The sequence below is a fragment of the Odocoileus virginianus genome, chromosome 12 (genome assembly GCF_023699985.2).
Source record: "Odocoileus virginianus isolate 20LAN1187 ecotype Illinois chromosome 12, Ovbor_1.2, whole genome shotgun sequence".
NCBI lineage: Eukaryota > Metazoa > Chordata > Mammalia > Artiodactyla > Cervidae > Odocoileus > Odocoileus virginianus.
Window position 1 is genome coordinate 26,814,226 of NC_069685.1, and position 14,052 is coordinate 26,828,277.

Genomic DNA, 14,052 nt, shown 5'->3' on the forward strand with positions numbered 1-14,052 from the left:
AAACTGACTTTTTCCAGTCCTGTGGCTACTGTTCACAGTACCTATGCTGCTGCTGCTAAGTCACTTCAGTGTCTGACTCTGTGTGGCCCCATAGACGGCAGCCCACCAGGCTCCCTGTCCCTGGGTTTCTCCAGACAAGAACACTGGAGTGGGTTGCCATTTCCTTCTCCAATGCATGAAAATGAAGACTGAAAGTGAAATCGCTCAGTCATGTCCGAATCTTAGCAACCCCATGGACTGCAGCCCACCAGGCTCCTCTATCCATGGGATTTTCCAGGCAAGAGCACTGGTGTGGGTTTCCATTGCCTTCTCCCCAGTACCTATAAAATGATGTCAATAATACAACCATTCATATTATAACCTATGTACTATAATTCATTGAATAAACATTCTATGAGGAGAGATTTGCCTATTTTTTCATTACTGTATCTCCAGTGCCTAAAACAATGCTTGAAACACAGTAGGTGTTAAGAAAAAAAGTGTTTTTTTAAATAAATTAATCAGCAATAAAGACACATTTTATAGTAAAAAATTTCATTTTCTTTATTATTTCATTTCAAGAATTATACACTACATGGACGAATGCTATATTAAGATTAAATGAAGCAGGACTTCTAGTATTTCAAGGCAATCTAGCTCCTTCCAAGATGATGCCTTACAAAGACAACATAGGCAATAACTACTTAGAGTAAAATGTCTACCTTTATAAAATCTGAATAATAAAATCTTTAAAGTGGCAGTAAGTGTGGTAAGTTAACGAAGCATACTTGTTAAATTCAGACAAGTCTTAACACGCAAAAACTTGTAAATCCAAAGTGATTCTTGATTATTTTTAATTAATCTTGGGACTACATAAGACATATTCTTTCAACAGAAGAAAATGATAATAATTTCAATCTTATCTCCCAACAACATACTTTAGTAGTTCATGATATATGGCAAAATAGCTTATGTATATTTGTTTCTCCATTCAGCACTCCAGAGAATTTGCCAAAAGGTAGTGTTCCAGGTGGGGAAAAAAAGAAAGAAAACATGAATAATTTGAATAACCCATAAGGATTTATATTTGAGGACTGTATAATGACTGTGCTGGAGATGTGTAGATAAAACAGTCACCAATCAACTCTGCCAGATTTTCCTTCTCCATTTCCCCTAGAACCTTCTTTGCTTTTGAAGAACTATTCCTTACACCTTGAATTATGTGGTTCCGGCAGGGCTGGCAATGATATCACAGCCTCCTTACAGACTGAAGTGAGAAGAAGAAATTTGTTTCCTTTAAGTTGGCCAAGTTAGGACTGCTGCAGATTTTCAACTACCTGAGTCACCTCCCTCAGCACCATCTCATAAAGGAAGCCCCTTTCTACAGGATGAAAGAGCAAGACAGATACACACAGATGTGGAAGGGATTTAGAGATGAATGGAAAGGGTTGGTGGTGGGTAGGACATGAAGGTGTAGGAAGAGAAAACTGCAAAACAGAAATACTCTTTGACATCACTCTAATCTTTGGATTGAGGCAAACTGAAACAGGCCAGCTAGTTCACCTCTAATCTTCTGAAGTATCTGAGTCAACAATTCTTCCTTTCTGCTCAAATTTCCTTGAGTTGTATTTCTTTCACTTGCACATAAAAGAATTTTGCTGAACAGGATACTTTCAATTTACTTAGTCACAGAATATCTACAGGCACAGTATAAATTATGAATCAAAATATATAAAGTCTTATAAATACTCAAGATTTTCAACATCAGGCATATTTTTTTTTGTTTTCTGTTTTTAATATTTTATGTATTTATATGATTAAAACTGCAAAACATATGGGTTTTACTCATTGAAACTATTCTCACTGAGATGCAAATGTCCACACAATAAGAGTGAAGAAAATAAGTGATTCATTTTGAAGAAATTATCTTAGCAACTCAAGTTAATATAATTTTTAAGTTCTCAACAGAAGCAGCATTGGGATTAAAGAGTATGGACTTTCAAACCAGACTGCTCAGATTCAAGTATAGCTTCTGTTACTTACTAGCTGTGAAACCTTGGTTAAGTTATTCAATAGATATGTGGCTTCCTTTGTGGTTCAGCTGGTAAAGAATCTGCCTGCAGTGCAAAAGACCTGGGTTAGATCCCTGGGTTGGGAAAATCCTCTGGGGAAGGAAAGGCTACCCACTCCAGTATTCTGGCCTGGAGAATTCCATGGACTGTGTAGTCCATGTGGTCACAAAAAGTCAGACATGACTGAGCGACTTTCACTTTCACTTTCCTCACCTGTAAAATGGATTATGGTATGGCTAAAGGATTTAGCATGTGAAAAGTGCTCAGGATAACATCTGACACAAGTTAAGCATTATAGTTTTGTTAGTCATTATTGTTGCTGTAATTGTCTATAACAACTGATGTGGCAATTGGCAGATCTTAGGTTTCACCAGCATGACTTGGAAACAACAATACAGTGCTTTAAAATGCCTCATTGATTGGCTTATTTCATCATCTCACACTTTGCTTCAATGAAAAAAATAAGGATCAGAACTGCCCACCAGATGCACAAAAGTTAAGGTGCACACATCCAAACTGATGAAGCATTTTAGCAATGTTAGTGATGCTAAAGCCAAGAGTAGCGTGGCAGGTTCCCTCTAGTAGAGTAGGTTCCTTCTGCTGCTTGCCCATTTTCCCTTAAGGAAAAGGAGGCAATGGAGAGCAAATTACCTGACTGGGCGTATAGGACTTGAGACAGAAAGAATCTAATGCTGACTGCTTCTGCTGATTTTCTATGACAATATGACAATAGGCTCAAAAAAAATTCTGCACTATGACTCTAGAGAAATCATGCTCAAGTATTTAGAAGGCCAGGCATGCACTGTGACTATGAGAAGCTTTCTGAATATAAACAGTTAAATACAAAATTGTAAAAACACACTATAAGCAAAGATCCTCCAAACAAAGCAAAAACAAAAAAAAACCAACCTGCTGGTAATATTTAGCTACTTATATACATCCAAAGGTGAACAGTGACTTTATCTGTGTAGCAGTATTACAGTTTATTTTTATTTGTATATCTGCTTTATATTATTTCCTAAGTGTTTTACGATGTATATGCTTTCTTTTTATTACCAAATGAGAAAGACACACAAAATGTGATTTAAAAAAAAAAATTACAGGTTCAGTGACTCAGCCAACCCTAACTGAATTTGCTAACTTGTTACAACTAAGAAAATCATAAAACAAGACTTGAGATAAGAGGATAGAAATGAATAACCACTTTAAGGAACAAACTTTTACCAAAAGAAAGAGAGAAAAATCTGTGGATGAGGTTACTCTGAAGAGGTGAAGTACATCCTTAGATGACTGGCTGTCATAGAGGAAAGTCCAGTACAACCTTTTTACCAGGCAGAATGTTAAGTTATTCAAATAGACTGAATGTGGTTAAGTGTTTTTTAAGTGTAGTAAAATTATATTTTACAATCCAAAATGACTATCTAAAGAATTCTTTCTTTCTTTAAAGTTATCTCCATGTAATGCATCTCTTAAACCATACTGCTTAACTGAGCATCTTTACAGATATCAACATTGTTTGTCCAGTATAGTAAGAGCCAGAAGAACTCCTATACTCTTGTATAGACTTTGTGTAGAAATGGTAATGCCCTGGATGGAGTTAAATAGATGGCTTTAAAGTTTAAAAGTTTAAAACAAATACTTTGGAATTCAGAACTCATCTCATTAGGAAATTATCTTCTAAACTTTGCTTGCTAACTTAAAGATGAAGTCTATAAAGTGTAAGGTATGTGTGTGTATACAGAACTTACTTAGCAGAGTTGAATTAGGGTCATAAATACCCTAAAAAAGTGGGTATCCTAAGTATACCAGAAGCTCTCTATAATTTTGAGACCTGTGAGTCTAGTTTCACAAAGTCCTTAATCTATCTACTTTAGTGCTTCTACAATATGGTGTCTACATATATGGTGTCTACAATAACAAATATGGCTGGGACACATACACAGTTTGCAAACTAAATAGAATGTTTGAGACATTAATGATTTTTAAAAACTATTTGGAAAGCTAACCTAAAGCAGCAATCAGCCTGAGTGTATTAAAAGAGAACTTATAGGCAGAGTTCCACCTCTAGGTACCTTGCTGTTCAAAAAAACAATTCAACAACTGCAAAGAAAAAGCAATCATTATATTGAGAAATTTAATCCAAAAAGAGTCAAGAAAGTAAACATTTATAAAGAATCACATCCTGAAGAATGGACATCTAGTTATATATATCTAGTTATATATACATCTTATATATAACATCTAGTTATATATACATCTTATAAAATTAAAGTTTATATTCAACATTATTGTAAACTATTTTAGAAAATTCAATGCAACATTCTCAAGACCTGTGAACATAAATGTTAAAGTAATTTATCTTTTGTCCATACAAAATACTGTTTTTCAATTGTTTCCCAAGGTGATTTCACTGAAAAACTCATTCTATAGCATTTCTACAGATGAAAGTGAAAGTATTAGTCACTCAGTTGTGTCCAACTCTTTGCAGCTTCAAATGGTAGATACGAAATGTGGGCTTCCCAACAGACAAAGGATTAACCTCAAAAATATATAAGCAACTCCTGCAGCTCAATTCCAGAAAAATAAATGACCCAATCAAAAAATGGGCCAAAGAACTAAAAAGACATTTCTCCAAAGAAGACCTACAGATGGCTAACAAACACATGAAAAGATGCTCAACATCACTCATTATCAGAGAAATGCAAATCAAAACCACAATGAGGTACCATTAAACGCCAGTTAGGATGGCTGCTATCCAAAAGTCTACAAGCAATAAATGCTGGAGAGGGTGTGGAGAAAAGGGAACCCTCTTACACTGTTGGTGGGAATGCAAACTAGTACTGCCGCTATGGAGAACAGTGTGGAGATTTCTTAAAAAACTGGAAATAGAACTGCCATATGACCCAGCAATCCCACTGCTGGGCACACACACCAAGGAAACCAGATCTGAAAGAGACACGTGCACCCCAATGTTCATCACAGCACTGCTTATAATAGCCAGGACATGGAAGCAACCTAGATGCCCATCAGCAGACGAATGGATAAGGAAGCTGTGGTACATATACACCATGGAATATTACTCAGCCATTAAAAAGAATTCATTTGAATCAGTTCTGAGATGGATGAAACTGGAGCCCATTATACAGTGTGAAGTAAACCAGAAAGATAAAGAACATTTCAGCATACTAACACATATATATGGAATTTAGAAAGATGGTAATGATAACCCTATATGCAAAACAGAACACACAGATGTACAGAACAGACTTTTGGACTCTGTGGGAGAAGGCGAGGGTGGGATGTTTCGAGAGAACAGCGTCAAAACATGTACATTATCTATAGTGAAACAGATCACCAGCCCAGGTTGGATGCATGAGACAAGTGCTCGGGCCTGGTGCACTGGGAAGACCCAGAGGGATCGGGTAAAGAGGGAGGTGGGAGGGGGGATCGGGATGGGGAACACATGTAAATCCATGGCTGATTCATGTCAATGTATGACAAAACCCACTACAATATTGTAAAGTAATTAGCCTTCAACTAATAAAAATAAATGAAAAAATAATAATAAATAAATAAATAAATAAATAAATGTGGGCTTCCCTGATGACTCAGCAGGTAAAGAACCTGCCTGCAATGCAGGATACACAGGAGATGTGGGTTTGATCACTGGGTTAGGAAGATCCCCTAGAGCTGGAAATGGCAACCCACTTCAGCATTCCTGCCTGAAAAATCCCATGGACAGAGGAGCTTGATGGACTATAGCCTACAGGGTTGCAAAGAGCTGGACACGGCTGAGTGACTAAGCACAAGTTCAGAACAGTGTTTGACTTCAAATGGCACCTAAACCACTTTCGCAACCTTGGACAAATCTGTCAAATGCCTTATGTTTCAGTTTCCTAATTTGTCAAACAGAGGTAAAGACAGTGTCTATGTCATAGGACTAATACATGAAATTTTTAGAATAGTGTCAAGGACATAGTAGGTACTCAATAAATAGTAGTTGCCATTGTTGTTATTAGTATATATATATCATATATATTTATGTATATACATATATTTTTATATATATGAGTAGAAAACATGTGTGAGTATGTCAGGTTAATAATGTGAAACAGATTTATCTTCTGAAGGATTTGGGAATTACTAATATGCTAACATTCATAGTGACTCTCCAAGGGACCAATAGAGTTTGCAGTGTTTTCCAAACTTATCTCACTGGAACCTTTTTCTTGCCCCTCAGCTATTTTTCAATATTAATATTAGTGAACAGACTTGAAGGATATAAGTAAATAAAAGAGAATTTCAAAAAGAATTTTTATAAATACAAACTAATTCATCTACTATAATCAATCTAGTAAGGAATGCTAAAAAGTCTAGTTCTAAAATCAGATAACCTGGCCTTTTGAGTACCAGATCCATTTCTTATGCCCAGAGGGATCACAGGCAAGATAATGAACTTCTCTGAGCCTCTACTTTCCTCACTTGTAAAACAGTGACAGTAATCATAACTGTCTCACAGGACTGCAGTGAGGATTAAATGGATTGACACTTGCAAAGTGCTTGCCAGAATGCTGTCAAGTGGGGGAAAGAGATTCTGCTCAGGGCATCCTGTACACTGGAGTGTCTCCAATCTTCCACCTCCACCCCAATAAGGCTGCGACCTTCTGATGCCACATAAGGCTTGAGAAGCAGGAGAATTCAGATGTCTCCAAATATTTCTAGTTAAAGACACATTATTGCTAGTATACGCTTCCCTGGTGGCTCAGACAGTAAAGAATCTGCCTGCAACGCAGCAGACAAGGGTTCAATCCCTGGGTCAGGAAGATCCCCTGGAGAAGAGAATGGCAACCCACTCCAGTACTCTTGACTGGAGAATCCCATGAACAGAGGAGCCTGGGGGGCTATAGTCCATGGGGTCACAAAGAGTTGCACATGACTGAGTGACTTTCACATTGCTAGTATCAGCTCTTGAGGGCTAACATAAATCCTAATCATAAAAGGCCACAGCATAACAAAATCATTCAGCTTCTCAGGGCCTTCATGACCTACCCCCTGCTGGGACGGTGTCACTGCCAAGACTTCAGGGGCCAAAGGAAGTTGCTTGGAGAGATCTTGTATCTTCTCCTACCCTGCGTGTACTTGCTTCTGCTTAATTTCCCTATTCTTTGTTCTTGCAAATTTGGAAATTAACTTAATTTATTATAATGCAGTTTGAGTGGAAGACAGGAGGGGAGTTCTTTCTATTTGTAGCTAAATAGAAATACGATAGCAAAACATTGCCTCAACATTAGCACAAAATTAATATTGTTGGTTGATTTTTGGTTACTGGCTAAGTCATGTCTGACTCTTTTGTGACCCCATGAATTGTAGCCTGCCAGGCTCCTCTGTTCATGGGATTCTCCAGGCAAGAATACTAGAGTAGGTTGCCATGCCCTTCTCAAGAGACCTTACCTACCCAGGGATCAAACTCATGTCTCCTACATTGGCTGGCAGGTTCTTTACCAACTAAGTCACCAGGGGAGCCCAAAATGAATATTAACTGTTAGCTGCCATTCTGATTGGAAACCTAATGCAAAGAGTTGACTCATTAGAAAAGACCCTGATGCTGGGAAAGACTGAAGGCAAAAGGAGAAGAAGGTGACAGAGGATGAGATGGTTGGATGGCATCACTAACTCAATGGACATGAATTTGAGCAAACTCTGGAAGAGAGTAGACGACAGAGGAGCCTGGCGTGTTATATTCCATGGGGTTGCAAAGAGTCAGATATGACTTTGCAACTGAACAACAACAACAACATCATTCCCATTCAGAGTTAGACCCAAGATTTATGGAGCTAGAAATGTATATAATCTGAAAAAAATTCAAAATTACGAAAACAAAACTAGACATGGAATCTTAGAAGAGATCCATGCAAGTAAGGTGCTAAAATTTCATTAGCTGTACAGTAAATCCACTCAGGGGACAGAAAATACACATTTTTCCTTTTTATTTTTTTGTTTGTTTTAAATTTTATTTGTTTTAAATATGACAAGGGAAACAAGACATTATCTAAGAATTTAAACAGCAGTAAAAAACATTAGAGAAAACTCAAAATTCAATTTGGGGTTATGTAAATGCCATGAAGCAGTATATAATAAATTTCTACATGAATGGCATAGCAAAATACATTATGAGAGTTCAAAAGGTAGAGAGAGTAATCACCATGAATGGGATTATCTTAGAAGGCTTCACAGAGGAGGTGATATTTTGGTAGGGTTGAAAAGGAAATATTTGGGTAAACAGAAAGAAAGGAAAATTCTATGTTTTCAAAGGTTCAACTCATTTAAGTTAAAATAAGCAGATCTGCTTGGTTGAGGCAGAGGTTTCTGGAAGAATAGTAACCGAACAGTTTGCGGAGCAGCCAATCAAAGGCCTTGAGCAGCAGTCTAACAATTTTGGGCTTAACTTTGCAAGCAAAATGGAGCTATTAATCCTTTTAAAAGAAAAAAAAATAGAGTAACATAATCAAAGTGGTGTTTTAGGATCACCAGCTGCATCATTGTATGTGGGATAAGCAGGATCAGAGAGACCCTGGGAGCAGAAACACCAGTGGAAAGCAGACTGTAACAGTCCAGACAGTCCTCAAGCAGTCATGCTGAGGACAGCAATGAAAGAACATATTTCAGGGACACCCCCAAAAAATGATTATAGGATTTGATAACTGTTTGTCGGGTGGAAAAATGAAGAGGTCAATGATAATTACATCAGGATCTCAGGGCTGGTAACTTGGAGAGTAACACAAACTGGGAAGTCAGAAATAAAAGTGATTGTGTATGCGGACAATCAAATCTGGACAAGTTCAGATTTAGGCATGGGAAGTCTGGGGTAAAGAAAGGACATATTCAGGTTTCCATGTTCACAACAAAGTTGTAAATATGGTTTTAAGACAGATTCCAGAGAAAGAATCTCTACCCTTTTAAATTCTAAATAGTTGAAGAAATGAACTTTTTAAACAGGACAATAGCATATCTCAGAAAGTTCCAGACTTGGAGTCAAGAGACCTCAGATGTAGACACAGATATGTTCAAGGGTAGTCAGATTTTTAGATTCCTACAGGCAGAGTTCCAATACACTATGATTCAATGAAAAATCACTTTGTTTTTCCATAACTTATCCAATGAAATGTATAAATTAAAAAAAACATAAAATATCTGGATGAAAAATCTTTCTCAAAATATACAGCTACATTTTCTAGAAATAAGAGTAACAATACTACTAAAATTTTTTAAAGGTACAATTTCATAGTTCTTAGAACTTAAAAAAAGATTCCCAGGTGGCTCAGTGGTAAATAATTAGACTGCCAAGCAGGGGACACGGGATCAATCCCTGGGTCGGGAAGATCCTCTGGAAGGGAAAATGGCAACCCACTCCAGCATTCTTGCCAGGATAATCCCATGGCCAGAGGAGCCTGGCAGGTTACAATCCATAGGGTTGCAAAGAGTGGGACACAATTTAGCGACCAAACAGCAGCAGCAACAGCGAACCTTAAACACTGTCAACTAAATTTAAGGATGTATGCTTTACAAATTCCACTCAACAGCCAAACACATCAATTATCTATATTTACTTCTTAAACTAACGTTTTCACATAAATTGTTAGTACTGTTTCAGAAATAATTTTCTTAAGTGCCTATCAGATACAGACTGTTTACTCAAAAAATTTCAATTCTAGGTCACACAATTTTTGACTCCAGCTTTCCATGTCACTGAATTTTCAGATACTCAGGATGAACAGCATCAGGTCTTTGGAAACTCTGAGAGGATTAACAGATACTGTAAGAGAGCACTCTCATATATCACAGCACGTGCTCTCTATTTCTCTCAGCTTTGGCACTCAAAATAGAAAATTTTTCACCTTCAGACTCCCAGAGTCCATCAAAAGGTTGTCCAGCTTCACCCGGTGGTGCTGGGGGGAATCATCAAAGAAAGGAACATTCAGGTCCCTCAGTAAGTCTTGGACTTAAACTTGAGAGTCACAGGGAAACTGCAGCACTGGGGAAATTGTGCCACTTTGTGGTAATTCCATATTCCAACTGTCAAAACAAGACAGAAGACCAAATCCCGTGATATAAGTAAAGCAATGTCTTTCTAGCCTCCTTGGTCTTTATTAAATTAAACTGAAATAACATTATTTTTACTAATAACCTCAAGGCAATCAACACCCCCATTACATTTTAAGGAATTATATTAATTGTAGTAAAATATTTTTGCGTGGTATTCACCCACAGCAAAATTATACAGAAAAATACTTTGAGGAATTGCTTTTTGTGACTCAACACACAGGTACCTTTATTTATGTAGCATTTACAATGCTTAAACATGTGAATTTGCTTTTATTCATTTGTTGGGGAAGAAGAAAACTTCCCTTTACCCTTCTAGGTTCTTCTTACTGGTCTAAGAATTAAATTGTCATGGGACAAATTAATAGGAGAAAAACAAATTAAATTTTGTACATATGGGAACTCCCCATACATGAGAGGTTCAAAGACTGAAAGGTGAAATGAGGTGCAGATGCCATCCTCACCTGAAGACTGGGAAAGGAGCTTGGGGCTTCCAAGGATAGGAGGGTTATTCACAGGACAATAAGAGGATAAGCAGAAGTTTGATAATTAGATCTTTGCCCTGCCATATAGACAAAGCCACTTAGATAAAATTTACCTCTGGTAAAAACTCTTCTCTATGAAAAATTCCTAATTCAAATTCTTATAGGTAGTTAAAGGAAAGGCAGTAGTTTCTCTTGAACCTACAGAGATTCAACTGCCCCCAGCTCAAAACAATCGCCATACAAAAGTGACACATTCTGAGGAGGCTCATTCTGAACCCTTATGCATTCCACAAATAATTTTTGAGAACATATTGTGTGTGCAGCTTCTCACTAGATTCTTCAGGAAAAAAAATTCAAAGTAGCAGATGTAACCCCTGACCTAAAAGAACATATAATCTTTATAATCACAAAGAAAGACAAAATGCACATCTAAAACCCAATGAACAGTCCAATGAAGCATACATTTAGAACCTGACTGAATAACATAAAAAGTAATGGAAACATGGAGATAAATATAGGTTGGAGTAGTCAGAAAATGCCTCCTAAGAACTTGAGCTGCACAAGAAAGGAAAATATACATGTTGAATATAACTATCTTGGATAGTTTATTCTGGATGTTTGTTTTGTCTACTTAAATTTCAAGATTTTTGAGAACAGAAAATAATGACATTAATTAGTCAGCATTTATTATACTATAATAAATGTTACTATATGTATAATATATGTGGTGGTGGTTTAGTCACTAAGTCATATCTGACTCTTGCAACCCTATGGACTGTAGCCTGCCAGGATCCTCTGTCTATGGGATTCTCCAAGCAAGAATTCTGGAGTGACATTTCTTTCTCCAATAATAATATGTATCCCCAATAATATATGTATCCCCCAAAATATCTTAGAGTGTTCCTCTTACCTGGGTATACACTAAATGTTTATTAAGTATTAATCAATTAATAATAACAAACATTTATTGTATAACCACCATTTGCTTTTCTGTGCTGATATTAGAACTACAAAAATAAGACACTTTCCTTGCCCATAGGTAACTCACAATCTAGTGGGAAAGAGAGCTGTGAACAACATGCAGGAAAACTGTGAAAGTGCTATAACAGAAATATGGGAGCAGAGAGTAGAGAGCCTCTAGCTCTGACTGTGGGAACTGAAAGAGTCGAGAGTGCCAGCAAAGTTCACAGACGTTATTAATACAACTGAAAGACATGTAGGAACAGAAAAGGAAAGGCTACAAGGGTGATTATGAATGGAGAAAAATCTTTGAATGAAAGCACAGAGCACTGTGAAAGCTGAAAGAAGATGAGAGATGAGATATAAAAGGAATGTAAGGTGCATGGTGGGTGGTAGGGGGATACAGTGAGAGAAATGATGCTGATAGAAGTGGGTGCAGATCCTGGGGGCTAACATTAGGGTTTATGCTGAAGCCATCGGGAACCAATGTTACATTCTAAGCAGAGAATTTACTGACAAGGTTTGTGTTTTAGGAGAATCACTCTGAAGAATATATAAAAGAACAAAAATACTTCTTTTAAGAAATCTGAAGCTTTATTCAGAATTCATTTTTCTATTCCAATTTCCCCTAACTACACTGGTAAGTCTGTTTTCAAAGTTACAGTCTTTATTTCAAATGATTTTGTGAAATGTCTGTAAGAGAAAAGGATCTTAAAGAATAGAATTGAACTCAATTCAGTAACGGGACTCTTTATTCCCTCTCTACAACATAATACTTCTTGAATCTCCTAGTGTTAGATACACTCAGACCTTCTCAATTATTCATTCCTCATTATGTAAAGAAAATTAGCCAAAGTGATTCTGATGGAAGGAAAGAAAGCAAAATTTTGAGCCAGGCATAAATTAATGTAAGAATTGAATGCTATAGGTTTAAATAACCATTTAGAAAACTATCCCATCATAAAAGAAAAAGAAATTCAACTGCACAAAAGTTTAAAACTCCATATATTCAGTTATATTATTGTTATTCTGCTCCTAAATATTCTCAAACTATGTCTATCTCTGAGCTACTTTTGCTTAAAAAAAAGAAAAATTTTTAAACATACTACGTTGAAGTTTGTTTTTTTCTTTTCTTATAAACAATGTTCTTTGCAATATCCCCAAATGGTCAAAGGCATTCTGGCAACTTGGAAATTTCAGTAAAAAATATCATCTTTAGTAAAAATTCAAAATTTCAAAATAATCATAATTTTGTAGTAAATTTTAGTTGTTTTGTTACATAGTTTACAAATATCAAATGCCAACAAGAAAATTTATGGGACAAAACAAAATGAATATGTGTGAACAAGAAGCACATATTTTTTATTCTAGTATTCAAATGTTCTCCAGTATGAAACTTTTGAAGTGAGATATCTATTTTGTTAAACCCACTTTGCATATACAGAAAAACTTAAATGCAAAAACAAAACAACACAACACCATACACTACGGTTTGAGGTACCTGATGCTCAACTGCTGATATAATTATGATGTAGCTCCCTTCCTAAAATAGCTTGATGTTTACCAAATTCTCAATTGTTTAAAGTCTTCTTTCTATTGAATTTATGAAATTCCCATTTGACGCCAGCACTACAAAGAACAGAATTTGGACTGATGAGTTTTGTTTTTAATCAGATTTCCACAAAGGAATATTATATTACCTGTAATAACAAAGAGATGTAATTTGGCCAAAAATGCTATAACTCCTGAAAGGCAAAACTACATTATTCTAAACTGGAAGAAATAAACTTCTAAAAGTTAATAAAGAACAAATAACACTTTTAACAGGCATGTTTTATTGAGCCATATAAACTTCTCTTGTCAGATATCTATAAAGGTAAAGAGTTACAGAGAGTTAAACGCAATTATGCTGAGCCAATGAAATCAATATAAGTACACAGTCTGGATAACCAGGCTGCAAACTCCTTACTGTATCATTGCTTCAATTACAGGGCTTAAAACTTTTGCCCAGCTCTTTTCAGATAAGTACCTCTATTCTCTACCTTGCCTATGTAGACACGGCCCTAAAAGAAAGCCAATAATTTATGTAGGCTTCTACAGCCATTTTTTATCCCTCTAATAAGTACTTCTGAAGTTCTATTTTTTCATATCCAATACTACTACTGAGTTATAATTTTTTTAAGATTTAATTGTAGAGGGGCAAAACAGTCATAAAATCAAACTGATGTCATTCTCTTTGCAGGGGAATCAGTTTATATTTCATAAAGCACATTAAGTATCAATAAAATAAAATTATCAGCTTTATTTAATAAGATATAAACAAAGCTAATATTTTATATGTGTGTTAAAATAACCAAGGCTACTATTTTGAATTTGGGGAAATATGAATATATTTAGCTATTACCAAAATATTGCTTTGTAGAATAAAATGGTGAAGCTGTTTATAATCTGAATTT